We start from the raw sequence: 22,526 nt of genomic DNA on the forward strand, positions 1-22,526 counted from the left end.
ATTACTCTAACCACTGTATTTGCCAGAGAGTCCTAGGGGTTTATTTTAATATGTTTTCTTTCTTCTTTTAAAAAAAAAAAAAAAAAAAAAAAAGAATTATTGTACGAATGGGCTGTGGTTGGAAATTCTCCTGTTAAAAGCCTTAGAAAATGGAGGCTTCTGTCACAAAATAGCTGGTATTAATACAAGTATATTCACTACAAGTTTGTGCCTAAGCCAAATCAAGGAAGGAGGCAGGGTTGTTTAAATTCTGTCTCTGTTCAATTCTTTGCTTTTTTTTTAATGCTGTTATCAATTTGAAAACAGTGATAAGTTTGGATAGAAAATGTGTTAGTACTACAAGTACTTTTTACATAAACAGTCCTTGTCAAGACAGGACTCTTAATTGCTGTTAGTGGGCTAGGCTAGAATGATTATCATTGAGACAAAATTTCCTTTAAATATGAACACGATTTTAAATAATTTGTTCTCTGAAACAAAGATTCCAAATCCATCCTTAAAGAAACAGCTGGAAGCAGTATAATAAGAAGATATAAATAAAGAAGAATTTGACCAGAACCAAAGTGCCCAATAGCATGATTCAGGCCTTTCTTTTTGCCTTTTCCTTTATCCTCTTCATTTAGTATGACCTGTGCTTCTGCTACTCAGCTACCACTTCACTTGATACAAATTTGAATGAACCCTTCAAAAATTCCTGCAGTACTAACTTTTGGAACAATTCCAGAAACACAGTGTTTGAGAAGACTATTTACTGCCTTAACAAGCACAGGAATTAGGAGTAATTCCTGCATGCTCTGAGGACCCAGATCTCAGATCGTACCCTGATTCACTCTTGATAGAATCAGGTACCTTTTAAAATAAAGCTATAATAATTTTTAAGAATAGCGGTGATAACACTAACCCCAAATATAGGAGCCTTATATAGAAGTTACAGAATCATCTTAGAAATGGGCAAAATTTTCTCTGCAAAATTAGGAGGGTTAAAAGCTGTTTAGAACATTACAATTCTCTGCGGAATTTACTTAAATAGAACTCATTTTTTTGATTGCTTACTTACAAAGCAAATTAATTTTGTAATAGTTTTCTGTCTAAATGTTCATGTATTTCAACATCATCATAGTATTTATTTTCCTTTTATCTTTTTCCCACCTCTTTTTTAAGGTGGAAACAAATTATTTCTAAAAATCTTGAAATGGTAAATTTCTTACTTTGAAAAGATTACCGAAAGTGGGAATTTCAAGGGAAACTAAATTACCAAGTTCACTTTCAATGGGATTTTTTACTTTGTCCCTTAGGTACTTTTAAGAATCTTGTCTCTCGTCCTAATTTAAACACTTGCATTAAAGTTGTAGGCTTTTAGAAGCAGTGAGGAACAAGAGTTTCCACTTACTTCAGTGAGAACTCATTACCTTGGAAAGTAAGGCCATTTTTTAATCAAAGTTTTGGAATTCCAGCACTCAAATCTGAAGATTTAAAAGTTTAAGACTGAAAAGTTTAAAGTAACCTGTGAATTCAGAAAAAAGCCAATCATGGATAAATTAAAAAAAAAATTAAGTAAATCTTGAAAACATTCCCCAGTGTGGTGTGTAATGAGCTCCTTGTGAAAATGCAAAGTAGCAAAGGCTTGTCACATGTCTCTTACAGGGGAAAACATACAAACTACATTGGAGCTATTCTGCAAGCATTATTCTAGCCTTATGCCTAGAAGTTGATTTTGTTGATAGGAGGTGAATAAATGGGATAGAGTAGGATTGAGAATGTCCCATGAAGCCACTTTATCCTGATTTTCTTAGGAACTGAGACTTATGAGCATGTTATCTTGTCTATTTGTGCATATTCAGTTCTTTTTTCCAAGTAATTACCAAGTTTGGCTATATTTTTATGGCAAATTCTCAGGCCTCTATGATTCATGACAATATGCAACCTGAAGGCTGTCATGAAGGACATCAGTGTTCCCATTTAGGTAAAGTATGCCTCCTGCAAGAGGAGGAAGAAACCTTGCCGCAGCCCGAGTGGGAAAGGACTGACAGCACTCAGGGGGTTCGCAGTCTGCAGCAGGTTTATTGATGGTGCAGGAGGCGTGAGGGCGCTTCCTGGCGCTGAGCCGCGAGGGTGCTGCCCAGAACAAAGGGCGAACAGGACTTATATAGGGTTAAGGAAGGAAGGGTCTAGAAACTGGGAGGAGTATGTGATTGACATAAGGGGAGAACCAATAAGGGAGTAACAGAGGGAATACATTAACTTTTAACCTATAGGATGATCTGGGGGGTGTGGTGAGACCGCCTTACTGCGGCAAAATCTCACCAATCATAACTGGGGATTCAACAGCCAATCAGGGGAAAGGGTTCATGAGGGAAAACTTATAAGGGAATAAAATATGAATTTACAACTGGGGTACAATGGTTTTAACATGCATTAACATTACTAATGGGGGTGAAACAACATTGTCCATGTCAAGCAGGTTCAAAGGTCTGTTCACAGATGTCCATTCCAGTGTGTAAGTCCATGGTTTTAAACTTCATCTTCATTCTATTTGTAGATCTGTCTCCACTTGTGGTATAGTCTCTGTTTCTGTTTGGTGCCTTCCACAAAACCTCTCAATCATTCTCACACTGGAATAATTTAAATCCAAAATCATATATTACTATACACAGTAGACAGTTACAGTGACTGAAAAGTGGAATCAACTGTGAATTTCAAATAGGAGTTTTATGACCACATATAATTAATTGTGAAAATCAGTCAATTTAATTTATTAAATAGAAGGCTCCAGCTACTAAAGGTGGCCACAGACACCTCAGCCTACCTGAGACACAGTAGATTGTTTATGGAGCAAGATCTTAAAACTACCACATGGAGACACTTCACAATAGGACAGTCAAAACATAGTGATACTGACTTTGCTAGAGAAGGTCCTGCACAGACATGCCAAGATGTGCTCAGGTGCACCCATACACCCTCGCCTCACTCCTGCAGCTTGTTTTAGACAATTGAACTATTTAGACTTTCCAGACCACCAGCCCCCCCAGAGCCACTTGATCACTTCGCCCTGTTAGGATGGGAAAAGAGAACTGGAAAGTAAGAAAGTGAGAAAACTTTTGGGTTCAGATAAAACCAGTATAAAAGGTAAAGAAATTAAAAGCAAACAAACAAACATTTTAAAAGGTATGGGTACACATGCAAGCAAAGCAAACCAAGGAATTCATTCACCATTTCCCATGGGCAGGCAGGTGCTCAGCCATACTCTAGGAAAGCTGGGCTCCATCACATATAGCAGGGATTTGGGAAGACCAGCTGAACATCCTCCCCTTCGCTCTCCTACCCCCAGCATTATATGAGATGATGCCATATGGTATGGAATAGTCCTTGGTCAGCTCAGGTCAGCTGTTCTGGCTGCATCCCCTCCAAACATCTTGTGCCCATTGACAGCTTCCTTACTCGCTGGGCGGGGTGAGGAGCAGAAAAAATTCCCTGTGCAAGCACTGCAATAATAAAAACATCCTTGGATTATCGACACTGTTTTCAGCACAAATCCAAAACACAGCCCCATAGCAGCAACTATGAAAAAAATTCACCCCATTCCAGCCAAAACTATCACACCCCTTGAGCTCACATCTTCTTAGTGCAGTTACTGGTACTCATTTCTGTTACCTTACTCACCTGGTAGTCTTGTTTCTCACTGGTGCTTGTGTAGAGGCTCAGAATACAGAGCGCACTCACGCAACCAACACTCAGATGCAGTATTGGTTCAGAATGTAGGACAGACTGCAGTGATCAAGCACAAGGCTCAGTCAGATGAAAGCATGCTAAGCAACCACCATACATACAACTCAGTCTCTTTTAGCTTCTTCTCTGTTTTTCAACATCATCTTGTACCCAGTCCACCACAATTTCAGCCTTTTACTGCCTTTAGTGTTTCTGCCCAGATATAAGTCTTGCACATTCCTGCCAGGTCTTTGAGTTTACCTAGATTTGCTTGATTTACTAAGGCAGCCTAATGAACTGCAGCCACCATAGGCATACTTGATATGCTCGTATCCTCAAGACCAAAATCTAAAAAATTTAACAACTTGCCCTCTATGTTACCCATCAAGTTTGTACCAAAATAGAATGTGTGTTATAGATTCCACATTACCACAAGGAGATGTTTAAAAAAGCTGAGGAGCTGATGCAAGGATGTTATTTCTTATTTCCCTTAATAAGACAGCATAAAAAGTAGTTAAGAATGCACTTAACTTTTTCCTAATTTCACTTTACATTTAAGTAATTGCTGCATTTACTTTGAGGATAACATCTGATTGCATTCCTACTCATTTACAATTAGAACAATGGCTACCAGTAAGTAATATGGCCCAATTAGAAGAATTCTGAATGAAAATGTGGTCTAGGCAATGATAAAATTTGTGCAAACAATCTAGAACGTTCATTTACTAACAGCATATTTTCTTAGGCATAATTTGTCTAAAAGAAGTAGGATCAGCACTTCAGTTATCAATTCATATTTTAATTAAATTTAATTGAATATAAATAATTTAAATTCATATTCATAAAAGCACATTTTATGACTGCCTATCACATCGTAAAGTATACCCATCATAAAAAAGCTTACTTTTATGACCCATTTCTATCATGAAATAACCAGATTTTTAAAATGCATCCAGCCTTTTCTATTATGCTAAATAGAGAACAACAATAGCTACAGAAATTGAGGGCTGAAATAGGTTCTCAAAGAACTGAAGTATACATAGTTTATCATCTGGTGTGGTAATGAAAAGTACAACCAGTGTCTTCCACAAGCTGAGTGGAAAGTGTGGGACAATTTCTACCTTCTTAGAACCACATCCACTAAATGACTTGATACAAGAGAATCGGGACAGTGAACTGATGGTGGATGAAGGATTGTTTTCTTAGGCTATATAAATTCATGGAGCTTTGCATACACAGCTGTGTTCCCCCATGGTTGTATTCACAGTGCTGTGCAGGAGATCATAGACTGAAAAACAGTAAATACACAGCTGTGGACTCTCAGGATGAGAGGGTGAAGTCTTCAGAAAGCCCAGTCTCCAATGTGCTTAGGCTTCAACTGCTGCTATAGGTCTATATACTCAAGTATAGCCAAGGGTTTGGTGTTTATGTTACAGCTTTGTAATCATCCCTAGCATTCAAGGAGAGGACTAATTCTGTTAAATAATCATGCTTAATGTTGTCATTATATAAATCCAACGTAATATACTTTTAAACATATTTTAAACAATAGAATATGTTCCCTGTATAAATGAAGAATACCCTGTAGCAAATATTTCTGGAAAACAGCAGTTGAAAAATTTAACAATATTTCTTTTCACCTTCCTTTAACAATTGCTATATTCAAATAGTAATACCCTGTAAATAATGAGTTACTCTGGGATAAGACTGGGGAGAAAGCAGTGAGCATTTTCTGTTCTTCTGACAAACTAAATAAACACTTTACATATTTGATTGCTTAAATCAATCACATTATCTGAAAGACTGCTTAACAATTAATATATTGCAGGTTTTGAAAATTAAGCTTTCAGAGGAGCATGGCTTCCCAGTGATCATTCAGAAAGCTAGACCAGGCTGAAAAGGCACTCTCCCATGTCCCAGTGTTATTGTCTACCCAAACATTAGTTTGCTACCACCATGTATATCACAAGAAAAACACAAAAAAATTCCTTGTAGTGCTCAAATATACATTTTTTTCTAGCAAGAAATTAACAGACTAGAGGTGAATGTCATTTGAATGGAGTATCTTGGAATGAAAAATACATAACTTTTCTTGAAGAAAAGGAACCTATTTTAGGCACCTGCAGTACCTTTGGCCTTAGATCTCCTCCATATATACTTATGTGGGAAGTGCTCAGAAATACAGGCCGAGCTTAGGGATAAAGGACAATGACAAAGAGATTGACTGCTTCATGCAAGCTACAAAACAGATTAATTGTATTACTGTAGTAACATGAAGTTATTTTGAGTACAGCTGTAATTGAATTGGAGTACAAGCTTGTTTTTCAGAACAATTTCAGGTTTTTAAACACTATCTTTTAAGGCAGTGTAGCCAGTAATTCATTGCTCTTTCCATTTGTCTTTGAAGTCAGTAGCATCCTATTTGCATCCTATATTTTTCCAAAATTATAGGCTCATGCAGCATGAAAAAGAAATATATTTTGCTTTATTGGAACAGAACTAATTTTAATGATTATTTTTAAAATCTGATGCAGTAAGAGAGAAATTTCTCATCAAAACCCAAAGATCCATCTGTAGAAGGAAAGAGTTTCTAACTAGCCTATTAAATGTAGAAAATAATTCCTAATGAAAGGGCTTTATTTATGTGTCTCCGGATTTAGCTAAGACTGTAAATATCTCTCCCCATGCTGAAGAGATACAGTAAAGGGCTGTAAATACCACAACAGCCTGATCCCCTAGCAAGATCTTAGGCATGACATGGAATAAAACATGTTAAATACTGCACATGCTGGTATAAAATGACCAGTCTGTAGCTTTTTTCCCCTCATTAAAAAATACTGTATTTGTACTCTTTAGCAGGGTTTTTTCTCTTCAATGGCAGAGTCCAGTTTTATTTAAATGAATTATTACAAATTACCCTGCAAAGCTGTTACTTCCATTAACATGAGTTTCTCACAGTTATATTTCAGCTTGCCATCTTTATTGTGTTATTTACCTTCAGGAAATCAGTTAATAAAAAATTTATTAATGTTTGGATGAAATCAGCTTGACATCCTCAACCCATGTATTGCTTGCCAGGTAAAATTCCTGCAGGCTTAATGGGTCAGAAAGAATAGCTTTTCCTAATTTTGAAACTATTGCAAAATCAGCTCTAAAATTTAGAAAAGAGACTTTTTATAATGGTGGGTCTGATTTAGTTTTACAGAGTCACTTATGAACAATGTCTGTCTTTGAGATGAAGGAATGACTATAATGCAGATATAAAATTATTAAGTTATGGGTATCTATAATAGCATGGCTTCATCAGCCCTTAGGTCTGGTCCCTCACTACTTTCTTCTAACCATGCTGCTAGCAACACCTAAATATGGGGTCAGAGAATTTCAGCTATAGGACAATAAAATCAGAATCTGTTTCTGAGGAGTGACTGACCCTTATCACACCTGGACTCTTGTTACTGCTGTAAGAATTTCTTGGAACTATCAGTTTGAAATACAAATGTTCTACTGACATTAACTTCCATTAAAAAATTAGAGATGAAATATTAACAATATCTTAGGAAGTTTCACCAAGATATTAGAATAAGGTATTATACTATTTATAAATAAATCACTAAAAGCATATCATGTCTGGAGGCAATAGTCTTTCTACACTATGAAGAAATTCCAGTCTACTGAGCCATATACTCAATAATTAATTATTTAGCCTTACTCTGACTTGAAAGAATCCATCCACTCTGATGTTGCTTTCACACCCATCTTCTTCTATCACTCTACCTTTCCAATATTTCTATAATAAGAACTGGTTTTCACCACATGTAGTTTTTAAAAAAAATATGATGTACTTTTGCATTTGAAGCCAGCACAATCATATACAAAAAGTAACCATCAGTACTCAGTTCTGCCTTTTTTCTAGTAATCATGTGTCTCTAGAGACAACAAAATACTTGTCAACTGTGCTACTAAATTGGGTCATGTAATGTTAAAAACATCAAAGTTGGTCTTGTATCCTCCAAAAATAATTCCTAAGAAATTCATTTTGTGTTTCTGTATAATTATAGCTTAAAAACATACACAGAATTCTGTCATCTTTTCCTCAGGGATGCCTTCATTTTTTTTTTCCCCCTCTTTTTTTTGGTTGTTGTTATTTTGTTTTGTTTTTGTTTTTCAAATTAAACAAAGCATCCCCCTCAATATCTTAGAAGCATAGAATGGCTTTGGTTCAAAGGGACCTTAAAGATCATCTATTTCTACCCCCCCTGCCATGGGCAGGGACATCTTGCACTAGACCAGAACAAGTGACCTTGAACAAGTGGCACTTGCTCAGAACAAGTGGCCTTGAACACTCTTAGGGATGGAACATCCACACCTTCTCTGGGCAACCTGTCCCAGTGCCTTACCACCCTCACAGTAAAGAATTTCTTCCTAATACCTAATATACACCTACCGTTTTTCAGTTTAAATCTATTGCCCTTGTCCTGTCAATACATGCCCTGGTAAAAAGTCCCCTTCTATCTTTCTTGTGGGCTCCCTTAGGTACTGAAAGGCCACAATTAGGTCACTCCAAAGCCTTTTCCTCTCCAGGCTGACCAATCCCAGTTCTCTCAGCTTTTCCTCATACTAGAGGTGTTCCATCCCTCTCATCATCTTGGTGGCCTCCTCTGGACTTGCTCCAGAAGGGTTGATGTTCTGCCTGTGCTGGGGAGCCCAGAGCTGAATGCAGTACTCAAGGTGGGGTCTCAGCAGAGTGGAGTAGAGGGGCAGAATCTCCTCCCTCGACCTTTCAGCCACGCTGCTTTTGATGCAGCCCAGGATGCAGGCGTAACTTTCTCTCAGAACTTGGTAGCTTCCAACTCCCCCCCTTTGTTGCCCATGCTATGTGTGTTGCTGTAAAGGCACCTCAGTTGGGCTGCTGGTTGTGTTGCTTTCCTGCAGGAACACCCTTTAATTCCTTAATTCTCTGGTGTTTCCCTGGTGGCTTCTGTTACCTCAGGAGTCCCTGGCTCATTTCTGTAAGTGTGCTCCGGTGTGGACAGCACATTTCAGAGTCAATTGCAGACCAACCGCACTGGCACCCGATCCCTCTAATCCTCGCGTATCATCCCCGGCTGGCCAGGAACAGGTTCCCAGGGCGAGGCTTTTGTAAGGGTGGGGGCGGGTGTGGTCCCTGTCGGCGCCAGCCACACGTAGCCAGAGCTGCCTCTGAGTTAAGGCTCCCCTGCTTCGCCTTGTGAAGGTGCAGTTGGGGGATCTTTTTCTGCTGTGGTTTTGAGCTCTTGCCAGGTAGGAAAGCTTCCCTCCATCCTTTGACGCGATCCTCAGCTCCAGAGCACTTATTTGCTGAAATGTATACTTTATTGCATATATATATATATATACACACACACAGAGGCAACATATGTGTACATATATGTGTGTATATCTTTGAAAGGTATCAGGGTATTTAAAAAATTACTTTTTTTGCTAGGAAAGTATAGCAATAGAGAAATTAAGGGACATGCCTGAGTTAAAATAGTAATTCTATAAATAGATTTAGACGGATTTTCACACTCAGGAAGTTAATTCACAAATGGCTTGATCTAATTATCATTCAAATCAATAGCAGCCTTTAGTAGGCTTTGAGGCTAGTCTATTTAATCTTTCTGTATCTCAGTTATACCCCTGTAAATGGAAGATATCTCCTCTAGTCATAGAAGTGATGTGAGAATGAATGTTTAATAAAGAATCAGACAGTGCTGAGAGGCAGGCCATAAAAGCAACCAGACAGCTCTATTGTATATCTATTACAGAAAATACTGCAAAAGGTCCAGGTCACCTAAGTTTTGTGCCGTGGCTGGGGAAAAAGGAACATCTCTCAGATGACCCTGAAAGAATCCTATCAGGAGGAAACTCAGGTGCATTATGGGCACTGCTTCAAAACGGTGACTAAAGGGAAATTAACATAATAGTTGACATGGATTTCACACTTTATGTCTACCCAGCCTTTCTAATTATCTGTATATACTGTTGGGCATATGGTATGACTTCTGTGGAGGGTCCTGTGCAGGGCTAGGAGTTGGACTCGATGTTTTTGTGGGTCCCATCCAACTTGGTATATTCTGTGATATCCTTGAGACTTGAACCATATTCCCATATATGCCCTCCATTCAGCCAGTGCTGTTGCTGTGAAAAAAAAGTCTTTGTCCATGAGCACTGCCAGCCGCTATCTAATGTCTCTTTGCAAATACTGGATGTTTTCATTCATTCTTATTTGTTGTGGTTCCTGGCTTTTGATATCCTTTAACTGTGGCTGAGTATTATCTGAATGAGTATTAGCAGGCGCAACCCAAAACCAGTGGAGGTGCTGCCAGCAGTGAAATGGTATGTTGGACCAAGGGAGAGAGCTCAAGGATGTGCATTGCTCCTATGTACTTAAACAGCACAGATGCACCCAGATTGCCTTCAAAGCAACAGACTGAGCAACTTCTGATCTTAAACTGGGTATTATTAGGACTGCTAAGCCATGGGACAAAATTGATGTAGCCTTTACAATTCTTCTCACAAAACTTTTTTCTTAGGCTCTTGGTATGTTCATGTTATGGGACAGATTCAGTATATCTTAGTGCTGACTAAGACTTTTATTAAAGCTGCTAATACCACTCGGTCTTATACGGGGCTCTGAACTGGGCTTTTTATTGAATTGTGGAAAACAGATCATGCTTCCTCATCATGAGGTAAAAGTAGGTAAAGATAATACAATCAAAAATTCAATGTTTAGCTAAGCAATATACCAAAACAGTTAAAATAAAACTCCTACTAAAAATAGAATTTTAATCATATTCAGATTTGCAGCTAACAGAATAGTTCAATGTAGAACATCACATTATAAAATAATAAAGCAAATTGATAATATTTTTGCACTTTGCTACAAGATGCAATTAGATGCTAAATTAAAGACTGCTTTCATGAAATACAGGTATCCCACAGTGCTTATGGTCTGTTTAACTTTTAAAACAGCTATGTATCTGTAGCTCTGTATCTTCTTATATTTATTCTGGTTTATTTCTTTCATAGTTTTACTGTTTATAAAGTTGTTTCTTTTTCAGGTCTAAGATTGTGATAATTACTAGATGTTACTTTCATAAAAGAACTGCATATATATGAAGAAAATAAAATGAAAAGCTTTTCAGATGACAAATTCAAGCTTTGATAAAAAGACATCTTAGGGGCTTTTGGTTAAAAATAAAGTATTTCAGCATTAGTATGATAAAACGTAAGTTGACAAATTACTAGTTTACAGTCATATCTTTCATGTAGAGGAGGTTTTCTTTTTACGTTTATGTGGGCATGAGAATGTACCTTTTCACAAATAATAAAATGCAGTATTAGGTACGGTTTTACAGCTTGAACAGCCAGAGTGAAAAAGTGTGTTAGAAATGTTAATTACTTGCTTTATTGCTCTAATAGTGCAATACATATGTTTCTTGACATATTTCATTGATATATTGCCTTAGTTCCTGAGTTCTTGAGCTCCTGGAGCCTATATTGATATCTGAAAATTAGGACTCTTCCCACTATCAATAAAGAAGAGTTATTTTATTTTATAAATAACCGTCAATTAATATTATGCGGTTTCCTTTAAATAAGTAGCAAAGGTGTCATTAGGGCTTTTTGGGGAATGAATCCAATCCTGATAATTGCAAAGTTAATTTAACTGTGAAATGGAGGTATCTGTGTGCCAGAAAATGTTCTCTACTAGTCTGTGGGTGATAAGCTCAAATGGTATAAATTTGCATAAGTCTATTGAGTTGTGGATTTACACCATCAAACGTCGTAGTTCCATGTTAAAACCTGCTGTTCTTAATAGTGTCATTTACATAGAGTAGTGAATTATGGGAATAGAGCTATCACAGGAATTTCCATCCATTTGTTGCAACCCTAGTTTTCATCATAAATGACCAAGTATTTCTTAGACAGAAAGGAAAAAGCAAAGAATTCAAACACATATCCTAAGCCAAACCCAAGCTTATATAAAACTGTTTCTGAAAGCTTTAGGGATTACAGAACTCTTTTATCTAGAGCAGTTGACACGTTGAAGGGAAAGCATGTCATTCAGAGGGGACCTTGAGAGGTGAGCTGATGCACACCTCATGAAATTCAACAAAGTGAAGTGAAAGGTCCTACACCTGGGTCACAACAATCCCAGGCACACCTCCAGATTGGGTGGAGAAGTGAGCAGTCCTGTGGAAAAAGACTCGGGGGTAATGGCTGATGAAAAACTCAGTGGGAGCGGGCAATGTATGCTCACAGCCCAGAAAGCCAACCAAATCCTGGGCTGCATCAAAAGGACTGTGGCCAGCACGTTGAAGGAGGTGATTCTCCCCCTCTACTTTGCTCTTGTGAGACTCCACAGCTGGAGTGCTGCATCCAGTGCTGGTGCACCCAGCATAAGAAGGACAGACATCAAGTTGTTGGAGCAAGTCCAGAGGAAGGCCACAAAGTTCATAAGAGGACTGGAGCACCACCCCTACAAAGACAGGCTGAGAAAATTGGAGCTGTTCTGCCTGGAGAAGAGAAGGTTGCATGGAGACCTCATAGCAAACTTCCAGTATCTGAAGGCAGCCTACAGGGAAACCAGAGAGGGACTCTTCATCATCAGGAATTGTAGTGATAGGACAAAGAGCAATGGGTGCGTATTGAAAGAGAGGAAGTTTATGTCAGATATTAGGAGGAAACTTTTTACCGGTAGGGTGGTTAGACGGTAGAAAAGGTTACACAGGGATGTTGTGGGTATCCCATCCCTGGCAGTGTTCAAAACCAAGTTGGATAAGGCATTGAGCAACCTGGTCTACTGGGAGGTGTCCCTGCCCATGGCAGCGGGGGATTGGGAGTAGATGATCTTTAAGGTCCATTCCAACCCCTTAGCATTCTGTGATTCTGTGATAAATCTCATTCTTGAATGGAGCCATTCCTACAAAAAGGTTGCTTAAAACATCTACCCTATTAATTGGCACTGAGTTTACAGAACAAGTACGTATCTTGAACTGAGACTTGTGACAAAATACTCTGATGTCAGTAATTTCTCTTTCATCTTCTCATAAGGGGGCTGACGTGGTTTATGTTGCATTTTGAGTTTTTATGCCCTTTACAAAGGGAGCCAATTTGGAAGCTGGGTGTATCAGTCTTCATACAGATTTCATACAGGACATTTTCCTGAAGGTCTTTCCTTGATTGAAAAGATCTATTTTTGGAGTTCCTTTAGAAGAATATGAAGAAGTCACAGTATACTCAAATAACCAGGAATGCTAAATAGGGCTTCAAGGAACACTGTGTCAAGTCACATCTTAGATAACTACGTGCTTTTCATGACCAAGGTTTTCATTACCAGCTATGGGAGTTCTGATTTATTTAAATTTTCTACATTACAAGACACAGCAGAACTACTGCAAAGAATCGAGATATAAGTAAACTGTTTAATAATAACTAAACTATTCTCGCTGGAGAACTGCTTTGCTCACCCTAGCTTAGAGCCTGGGTGTGGCAAACACATATCAAATTTGCATAGTTAGAAGGTTGAAGGGGTGGTTTGGAAAAAAGGCAAGCCATCAGGATAGCAAAGATACATCATAAGGCTTCTCTGGATGAGCCTTTCTTCATTCTTACTTACCAAAGACGTAGACTAACAGATCAGTTATGTCAGCCAATATAATGTAGTTAGTACTTCTCTCCACTTTGTAATTTTGGTATACATGTCAAAAATATGCTGTGGAGAAACTGGTTTATATTTTACCTGCTCCATACCACTTTAATTATCTAAAATCAGGCAGCAGTTTAATAACCAGTTTAAATCTAAGTTTCCATGGATTATTTTATGTCTGATAAAACTGTGATGAATTACAACTAGTAAATAGCCTTGTATTAAGCTCCAATTTACAACTGAAGAAACAATACTTAAAATAATTCAAAAATGTCATTTACCATCTAATCTAAACAATAAATTGTATATCATTTGCAGTTTGGTCCATTATTAATTTGCAAAATTCATGAATTTACATGTACACTTCTGTAGTGTTGTAAATTGCTTATGTTTTTGAAATAACCTGCTGTTTTTCTGCCTTACATTGTTGTACTCACTGACAGTTACTTGCACCATGAGACAGTAAAGGAAACTCATGGCATCTGGGCATACTGGCCTTGTACTGCTTCCTGTTTGTTGCTCAGATTTCATAATATAGATATAATAAGTAGCCATCTTCAATGATACAGAAATTCTAGGACGTGTGGTAGGGTTAAATTGCCCTCAGTTAATAACCACTTTTAGGTTGTTTCTTTTTTCACATAGACACACTAACTGGCTCCTTAATGCATCATTTAAGATCTCTGAACTGGCAATGCTCGGTTAATTTTCTTAATTCAGCTACTTAAAAAAAATTATAAGTGTGGAAGCAGTTTGAAGTCACCAGCAATTGAGGGAATAGGTGATGTTATGCAGTTTCCACAGTCTATGTAAATGTTTTCTCCACTGGTTTAATAGAAGCTCTTAGCTTATGCAACAGCTTAAAAAGGTTAACCACCATTACACTCACTAAAACCACAAAGTAGGAGGTTTTTTGCAATTTAGGATATTAGGTAGTTCATATTATTTGAAGCCTGAAGCACAGGTGGGGCAGTTCTCTGTTGAGCTATCAAACAATTCCATTTCCCCCAAGTTAAACATTAACCTTTTTTTCTCTTTTAAACAAGTGATTTACTCACAGTTCCAGTAGCTACATAATGTTTCTTTCTTCTTTCTTCCTCATGCTTTTTTCTAGGCTTTAATCACTTTCTCTTTTACTGTTTTTATAGAGCTCGTTTTATCTTCAGTGTTATGTTCTTTGCCACTGTCTTAACAATTATATTATGAAGAAAAGAAATAATCAATTTTACTGAGTAAATGGCATATGTAACTTTTAACTAGAAATATATACAACTCAGCTAAAAGTATTTTAGATCTAAGAAATGGTGAAGTAACCATAGTAAAAGAATTTACAAATAATTTAAGGATATGTTATCAACTTTTACTCCCAGTATATAACAAACTTTTCATTTGCGTATTTTTCAAAAATCTCTGAACACAGTTCAGTTTTATAGATTACAGACACGAAAACATTTTGGGTCTGTCCATATTTATTTTAGCTTGGTAATCATTAGTTAGTAATAATAAAAAAAAAATAAATCCAACCTTGCACCACTGCAGTAAATCCAGAGCGTTCTCACCTTTTCACAATGTGAGTACTTTTGAGCCCCTTCTCAAAAAGAGTAGAACTGAAAGAGGTGCAGAACCAAGTATCAAGGCTTCCAAATGTAAAATCCTGAAAAAATAGGACTTTTCAATCTTCAAAAGAAACAATAAATAGATGGTATACATTTATCAAATCAAAATTAGCATGGAAAAGAGAAATCAAGGATTATTGCTGATTTCCTTTTCCATGCTAAAACCTAATGTTTCAGTTCATATTTATTTCTAATATTATGTGACAGGAGAATATATATATTACTTGTCAATAACAGGAGATACCACTCAGACACTTTTTCATATGTAGCGAAGTTATCACTGCAAAACTCTGCAGTTGGCTGTGTACACATGGAGAGAGGGGAATGGTTTAGTGGAAGGTGTCCCTGTCCACAACAGGGGAGTTGGAACTAGATGAACTTTAAGGTCCTTTCCAGCCAAACTCATTGTGTGATTCTATGGCTGCACATGCCAGAAATTTAAATCAGAATTCTTACTGGTATTTCAACGCAGATTATTTTAATTTGAAATCCCACATTTCTTTTTCTACCCCTTTGGGCTACTGAACTGCTGAATTATAATTCTCTACTCTACTTTAGGTAAACGGACTCTTCTCTGCCCTCCTATTTATTACTGCTCCATATATTTAAGCTTGTATAGCTCAAAAAAAAAAAAGACCACTAGACTGCATAATAAAGTTCTACATGTAAAACAGAGGACACAGAGAAGCTGTAAATAAATTCAAGTGAAAAAGTGTGGTGTAGATAGACATGGAAAACTTCTTGGACAATTTAACTCAGAAATAGGATATTCTACAGGAATATGGCAAAGGGGCTTAGGATTTTTTTAAAAATAATTTTTAGTGTTTCAGGTCACTGTCTAAAGACACAACAGTTTTTGGACTCAGTGTTTACTGTTACAATGATCACAACCAGTACAGCAGAATTATACAGGCAACATTTTGTCTTAAGTGGCATCGTAGATCAGTGAACACACACTCATATAAAACTTCAAGGAAGGATAGACACTGAATCATAAGTCATATGTAAAGAGACAAGAGGTGTAGTAAAAGTTCTTTCCATTATAATTAGAAAAAATTGTGAAGTAAAACTCCACTTATGAAATGCCTCTCAATATAATTCATTTATTCAGCTGGAGAAGAGACTTCATTGCAGCGTTCAACATCCTCACGTGGGGAACAGAGGGGCAGGTATGGATCTGGGCAGGCATGGATCTCTTCACTCTGATGACAAGTGACAGGACCCGAGGGAATGGCCTGAAGCCTGGTCAGGAGAGGTTTAGATTGGATATGAGGAACAGGTTCTTCACCCAGAGGATGACTGGGCACTGGAACAGGCTCCCTGGGGAAGTGGTCACAGCACCAAGCCTTACAAAGTTCAAGAAGCTTTTGGTTTATACTCTCGGGCACATGGTGTGACTCTTGGGGTACCCTGTGCAAGACTAAGAGTTGAACTCAATAATCCTGATCGATCGCTTCCAACTCACTATATTCTATGAGTCTATGATAATTTCTACTGTTACCCTTAGCACTGAAAGAAACTTAGAGAAACTTCAATTTAATAATATTTTAAGCTTTATGTATATCATTGATGTATATTCCTGTTTTAGTCAGTAAGATGGGAAAAACCTTTATCCCAGGTTCTGACACTATTGGCAGTATCACTTTTTTGAAGCATGGTCAGATATATATGGATCTTTGATGTAATAATAATGGCCAATCTTCACGAGCAAAGATCCGGGGAAGGTCTTTACACCTTCCAGCCTGCGCATTGGATTTTTTTAGGTGAGACACAGTGTGCACGGAACTGAGCCCATCCTTTAATCCTAAGGTTCATCTACCAGGGCCAAGCGAGCTTGGACGGTGGCAGCGAGGTCCTTAGGACGTAGATGGGTTGCCTTTTTAAGGGCTAATGAGCTCCATCTGTCCAGGAGTGGCCCTGACCGGGAATCGAACCCGGACCTCAGCGGTGACAGCGCCGCGCCCTTACCACTAGACCACCAGGGGCTCCGGATCTTTGATGTACTGTGAACACAACCTTCTCCCTACATCTTTGCTTGGATTTCCTCCAAAGTAATGCAAAAGATACTCCAGACTGTGGTGGTTATAAAGCTTTGATTCTGGCAGTCTGTGTTTTCATGGAATCCCCTGTTCTGGTTTTTATATCACTACTTAAAAAAACAACAAATCAACGAAATCATTAAATAAATTCTAGGTATAGTTATATTAAAAACTCTCGAATATAAGAGAAAATAAAAGCATCAGAGACGCTTTTGTAAAGTGCTTTATGTCTCTTCAATATATTGCAAACGCAACAAACCGAAATCCTCTTGCTATAGGGGTTTATTTAATCACAACCAGAACTCTAAATGTCAGGTCTAGATGTCATCCTACAGTAGCATTCTAGTTTAAAATACACTGCAAAAAGTTAATGTCATGTGGCAAAAAAGTACACTTATCCATGGACACTGCTAAGATATTGATCTTAGCAATTGATCTTATAATGTAAACCAAGCAGGGCTGTGTCCAGAATAGCTCAGAGTACATGGGCATCCACATGTACTGTAATAGGGCACTGAGGAAGACACTGTAACAAGTAGGTTGTGATTTCAATCAAAATATAGGCAGTATACACTGTCATAGGCCTTGGTTATGGAGGTTTGTATGTTAGTATTTGAGTGACTGCTTATAACCTGAGCAGGTACTGTGATGTCTGTAGGCACTGCCTGTAATTATATCCTGCAAGAGCTCATTCTTGTGGAGAAGTGTAAGAACCCAGTGTCCAAAGTGAACTTCCATGTACCACATGAAAAGTTTGGTGTTGCACAGGTAGAAGATTTATAGCTTTGCTCACTTGGAAAAAGATGTGAGATATGAGAAAAGATGTCAGAAATTGTGAGGCTGACCAACTTGACCACAGGTGGGAACTCTATGCAGTGTGCCATAGTCCACGAGCGGGTTCTTATCCAGCAGTGCAACAGCCAGAATTCCCAGCATAAGCAGGGGCATAAGATGGCTGTGACCTTTTCTGTAATTTCTGTATTTTACACAGTAAAATTGGTAAACAGCCTTGAGGTCCCAAAAGAACTGATATTGAGTGGGAGTTAGATGAGACAGCTTTGGCAGTGTTTCTGTGGCTTGGCAGAGAGTAGGCTGAGGAAACACAGTGGTCACCCCAGCTATGCTCAGTGTCAGGTTCTGCCCAGCAGCTCAGGCTTGGCATTGGCTCTCTCCTTGTATACATCTTCCCCCAGACTCTGTCCTTGAGGAGTGGGGCTTTGTTGCACAGGTCATCAGTCAAGTCAGACCATGGTGATACCACACTACATGTTTTCAGCTGCCTCGGGTGTTGTTCTTTGGACACCTCCTGGTCCATGGCCCCTGCCACGGCTCATCCCATTCAGTTCTTTTTTGTGTTGTCCTGTACGCTGCAGCTTATGCCGTTTGGTCACTCAAGATAAGGTTGTAATGTTCTTGTCATAGTCACCTGGAGGCCCTTCTCTATTCATTCTTAAGCTTTCTTTGCAGAGCCTACTAAAAAATTAGTAACTTGCTTTCATCGTAATCAATTAATCATTGTAATTACTGATTGTTCACCTGTCAATAAGAGGAAGTCAGTGCAAGATCTTGTGATGTTTGATTGCAACAATGATTTGATCGAATTGCAGTTGATGAGTATCTCCAGTTTAAGTTGCTTTGCATTCCTGTTTCATTCTAGAAAACTGTTTGGATCAGTGAGGGAACTTAAGCACTAGAAGTAAACAAAAAGATAATTAGATGGGCAACAGACTTTATTCTACTACATTGATATATCTTCTGAAGAACTTGTGAGAGAGAACAGATTGACAACTTTATTGGTTTTATGTTAGATTACTTAAGTAATATTTATAACAACAAGAAATGAAAAAGCAAATTAAATGATACATCGATTTTTGAGAACTAGTTACATTTACTTGCAAAGCTGATCTTCCTAAATCAAAAACATAGTGCTGTCTATTATTGTCACATGGTTTTCGTCTACAAAATGAAAAAAATCCAGCAGCTTAAAAACTGACAGCTGAACAAATAAGCACCATTACAAAAACAACAATTTTCTTTATATATTTGTAAAGGTTTGCAGTTGTGTGGGCTGCAGAGATTGTCCTAATCTACTTCTTAAAAAAAAAACCCCAAAACACAAAACAAGGAAACCCCACCTCCAAGCCCTGGAGTTTGTCTAGCCTAGTAATTCAGTCCTAATTCTACAGTTATATAAGGAAAAAAAAAAAACAAAAAACAAACACTAAAAAGAAGGTATGCTTTCAGGTGTTGAAGCAATTTTCCTGTTTCTTGATGCCTAATGTCATTCCACATCATTTGTCCTTTGCTCTTCCCCAACTTTCATTACAATAGCCCCAATTACTGTCTGACACAAGGCAGGGCAAAAAAAGCTTTGGGAGTGCTGGCAGCATGGAAGGTAAACCAGGGGACCTCTCTGATGCTGAAGTCTGACAGTTGGGATTCCCCTTCCTTTCTTCAGGGGAATCATTGATTTGCACTAGACTTTCAGGTATCTCTTTCCCTTTGAGACTTCTATGTCTTTGAGAAACTTAGGGTTTTGACAATGAATCACAAGTTTGTAGGCGTAGATGTGGCAACAGATGAACTACTTGATTTTGCGTGGGAGTTTTTTGCACATTTTTGTTTTTCATTTTCACTGAAAGACTGGTATAATAGCATTAAATCTCAGTCACCAAATCCATCAGCAGACAACTTGAGACAGAAATTAAATGCTCAAACTTTTCTAACAATTTAGAATTGTAGCGGTTGGATTAAATAAGTTCTTTCCTCCCTAGCAAGATTCAAAAATAATTTCACAACTGAATGTTGCGAGTTTCTTTGTAGTGTTTCATTGGAGACCATTAGTAATGATGGAACAGTATGGATGCTTTTATTTTTGCCATTGAATAAAATTGCAATTAAAAAGCACCAAATCAAGGTTTTTTCCTTTGTAAAACTTTTGGCAATTTCTTGTACGAAAGACTATTTCTTAGTTATAATATAGCCCCTACAAGATTCTATGCTAAAGTTAGAAGTATTATTTCAGGTCCATTAGCGCTAAGTTTCATTTTTCAAGGTCTCTCAGGGCAGCTAAAATAATAGCAAAAATTGAAGACATACGCTACTAATGAAGTCTGTTTCATAACCTCAGAGCTATGTTCTTGCACCATTTTGACAAAAAGTAATTACTTTCTTTATTTTACCCAAAGGCTAAACTTCTACCATGAGGAAAAAGAGAATGGGGAAAAATACACATTGAATTAAATGGGCAGAATAGGTAAAAATAAAATGAAATATTACTTACTAGTAAGCCTGTAAGTGCTAACTGAAATTATTCATATACTCACAAAAAAAAAAAAAAAAGTTAAGACTAGAATTGTTTGCTGTTTTTTTCCCAGTAAAGACTTTTTATGACACAGAAAATGGACACATCTATATGTCACTAATAATGACTGTCTTTTTAAACAAAGTATCTTGAGTTCTATTATAACAGGTGTTACAGTCTGATATAAAGTTTCCCATGTTGAATTTTTTTAATACTATTTTGACAGGGTTTCGGGTTTTTTTACTGTAATTACAATTTTTTTCTCTTTTGCCTTTTCTCCTTACCTCAAAAGCACTTCCAATTTGTCATAATGCATAGGTGGGGTGGCTGCAAGAACAGACCACAATAATTAGTGATCTCTAATCAAAAATGTATTTGGTAAATAGAATAGGTATAATGTGTGATTATTGTTTATTTTCAGATTTATGCTCTGTGGCACACACAAACCGACCTCTCTGGTCCAGTTTAGGGCAGCAGCAGGACTCTCACCCAGGGTCACATGCCAAGCCCTGGCTGATGGCAGGGCTCCTGTGCCAAACAGGAGACTCCTCTTTGGGCTCAGCATTCCCCATAATGCCAGACAAACCTGCATGTTTCCCCTGTGCTCCTGCATTTCAACTGCTTTTTGGATCTTTTTTCAATATCAGTTTACTAGATTAAGTCACACTGGCATCTCCCAATGACCATCACCAGGTTTCTGTCAGCCTCAAGTCTCCCACCTCAAATATGTTAGAAAAGTCTGCAGTTAGTTAATTGTTTTCTTTCCAGCCCATTCCAGGTTAATCTAGTCTTTTAGAGATTGACAGATCCAGCTGAGGTGTCATTATTTTGAGTTGTGCTTTTGGGCAGGTTTAATTGGACAAAACTCTGACTAAAAGCTGTTGTATTCCACACAGTTTGTGGAAACTGCAGAGCATATTAGATCGATGAGAAGCATGATATGAATGCACCATCAGATAATCCTTTATCTGCTGAGGTCATGTTTTTATTCACACTCCAAAGAAGGTAGGAGTTCAACTGGTTTAATTAAGCATATACTAAACCCTTTTTTAAAAAAATAATTCCAAGCTGGGTCTACATACTGAGCTTTAAATCAATTTGAAATCATCTAGAGTCATCCTGGATAAATAGGGTCTGAATCTAGCTGTGTTGCTTCCACCTCTGTCCAATCAACACATGACTTTTGTTCATGGATAACTGTCATCAGATACCCCAGCTCTAATGCACATAGCCCCAGCTGCTCACTGAATTAATAAAAAGCCTTACCATTAACCCGCTCAACCAACTCGGTATCTTCCGATTTCTGATCTCTGCATTGAAGAACCAAGTCTGTCATTCTCAGACTAAAGATCAAAACTCTTACTGTGAAATATAACTGGGCATCTATTCAGCAATCTTTTTCACACTTCCACTTTTACTTTTGTGTATGTTATCTCTGAAGAAATGTCATGGAAGTAGACATCATGAAGAAAATTATAGGAAAACAAAATTATTTGAGGAGTTTAACTCCATTCCTGAATATGGAAGAAAGCAAAGAAGTGGAATTCTCTGAACATTAATTATGGAGTCATTTTGGCATAAGCAAAATAGCCCAGTTACGAAGATAGAAAAATAGACACACTTTATGTTGATGCCTGGTAACCTGGAAATCTATGAAAGCCGTAAATATATCCCTGTTGTTCTTTTTTTTTTTTTTTTTCCCATGAGTACACCACACTTAAGCTTCCATATTGAAGGGGACATAGATATAAGAAGGAAAAAATTACTTCAACTCTATTTCCTGAAAGGTTAGCATTAAAGAAATGGTGTTTCTCACATTGAATTAAGGATGGGTCTTGCATTGCAATCATATGAAAGGAGAAACATCTTCCAAAGTTTCAGAGTCACAAATGATAAAATGGTAAATGATAAAAAATATTAATAAAAGTACCATGTTATAAAAAATGTGCCATGGCAAAGCAACATAGCATTACATATAAATATTTTTTCTGATTGTTATGTAATCTAGTGTTTGGAAGTAATATTAATTTTTTATCTTCTCTGAACTAGATTCCTATGAAGATTTTAGATTTGATTCATACCTCATCATACTGGTAATTGTGAAGGGACATCAAGGGCAAGAAAATTAGGTCTCATACCTTGATATTATGGTCCTAAATAAAAAATTAGTCCTTTAACAAGAAACAAGT

Source organism: Myiozetetes cayanensis, unplaced genomic scaffold (assembly GCF_022539395.1).
Source record: "Myiozetetes cayanensis isolate MyiCay16 unplaced genomic scaffold, myiCay2020 scf2-11, whole genome shotgun sequence".
Lineage (NCBI taxonomy): Eukaryota > Metazoa > Chordata > Aves > Passeriformes > Tyrannidae > Myiozetetes > Myiozetetes cayanensis.